This window comes from Ciconia boyciana, unplaced genomic scaffold (assembly GCF_034638445.1).
Source record: "Ciconia boyciana unplaced genomic scaffold, ASM3463844v1 HiC_scaffold_39, whole genome shotgun sequence".
In the NCBI taxonomy this organism is placed as follows: Eukaryota; Metazoa; Chordata; class Aves; order Ciconiiformes; family Ciconiidae; genus Ciconia; species Ciconia boyciana.
Window position 1 is genome coordinate 561,089 of NW_027328407.1, and position 1,753 is coordinate 562,841.

Here is a 1,753-nt window from a genome sequence, read left to right on the forward strand (position 1 = left end):
GCTGTAAAAAACCCTAGAACTCTTGAACTGACTTTACTGTTCCTGTTCCTTAGCACTGGCAGTGCAGATGCTGACAGGACCTTCTGCGTTAGCAGTGGTTTCACAGGAGAAAGTTGAACACCAGGACTGGTCCCTGCCCCTACCCACTTCTGCAGAGTGTGGCTGACTTATCAAGAGCGCTTGGGCAGATGCCCTGCTCTTCATCGCCCACACAGCCAGCACCAAGGAGGGCTCCAGGCAAAGATTTGAAGGAAGGTGTCCTAGAAAAAGGAAAAAGTGTCTGGGTGTAGCAGGGGGAGGGTCTATGGGAAATGGCTTTGATTTTGGTCTGAGAAGTCTCCCCTAACTTGTCACTGTCTTTGTCTCATATTACAATGCCCATGCCCAGAGGCAGCAAATGTCCAACAGCAGCCCCACCACCCAGTTCCTCCTCCTGGCGTTTGCAGACACACGGGAGCTGCAGCTCTTGCACTTCTGGCTCTTCCTGGGCATCTACCTGGCTGCCTTCCTGGGCAACGGTCTCGTCATCACTGCCATAGCCTGCGACCACCGCCTCCACACCCCCATGTACTTCTTCCTCCTCAACCTCTCTGTTCTTGACCTGGGCTCCATCTCCACCACGGTCCCTAAAGCCATGGCCAATTCCCTGTGGCACACCAGGGCTATCACCTACGCAGGATGTGCTGCCCAAGTCTTTCTGTTTGTCTTTTTCATTTCAGCAGAGTATTGCCTTCTCACCATCATGGCCTAAGACCGCTACGTTGCCATCTGCAAACCCCTGCACTACGGGACCCTCCTGGGCAGCAGAGCTTGTGTCCACATGGCAGCAGCTGCCTGGGGCAGTGGGTTTCTCTATGCTGTGCTGCACACGGCCAATACATTTTCCATACCCCTCTGCCAAGGCAATGCCCTGGACCAGTTCTTCTGTGAAATCCCTCAGATCCTCAAACTCTCCTGCTCAGACTCCTTCCTCAGCGAGGTTGGGCTTCTTGTGGTTAGTCTCTTAGTAGTCTTTGGCTGTTTTGTTTTCATTTTGCTGTCTTATGTGCAGATCTTCAGGGCTGTGCTGAGGATTCCCTCTGAGCAGGGACAGCACAAAGCCTTTTCCACGTGCCTCCCTCACCTTGTTGTCGTCTACCTGTTTTTGATCACCGCCATGTTTACCTACCTGAAGCCCCCCTCCATCTCTTCTCCATCCCTGGACCTGGGGATTGCAGTTCTGTACTCGGTGGTTCCTCCAGCAGTGAACCCCCTCATCTACAGCATGAGGAACCAGGAGCTGAATGATGCAGTGTGGTTACTGATAATGGAGTTTTTTCTGAAGCAAGAAACTTCTTCTACATAGCAGTTATAATGTAATTCATTACAGGCCCAGCCTGTCTTCTGTGTTTTTTTGTTGTTGTTTGTGGTGCTTTATTACTTGTGAGAATATTGTCATCCCCTTTCTATTTCACTCTCTGCTTTTCTTTTCTGACTGAGTGGCTGTGTAAATGAGGAGCGGTGCTTTCTGTGTGTTGAAACAAAATAAAGGGCCCTTCAGTGACTTATTTTTTCCTGAGATTCTTCCTCCAAGGCCATTTTGGAGCTGCAGGGACAGTTCGTGTGTGCAGAGTTGGAGGGGACAAGAGTCCCGGCATGGCAGCACTGCCAGGAGCACCAGCGCTTGCTCTTCCAGGGCTCTTCTCTTTCCACTTCCACACTCCCTTTCTGATCCCTTGTATTGGTGTAAGGCCTGAGCGCTCTGGCAGCTTGG

The 1,753-nt window shown here is 51.4% G+C and overlaps 1 pseudogene; it reads left to right on the top strand.

The window, feature by feature from the left end:
- The first annotated feature begins 397 nt into the window (after nt 1–397).
- Nucleotides 398–1,345, top strand: LOC140645836 (olfactory receptor 14A16-like; annotated as a pseudogene).
- The last annotated feature ends 408 nt before the right edge of the window (nt 1,346–1,753 follow it).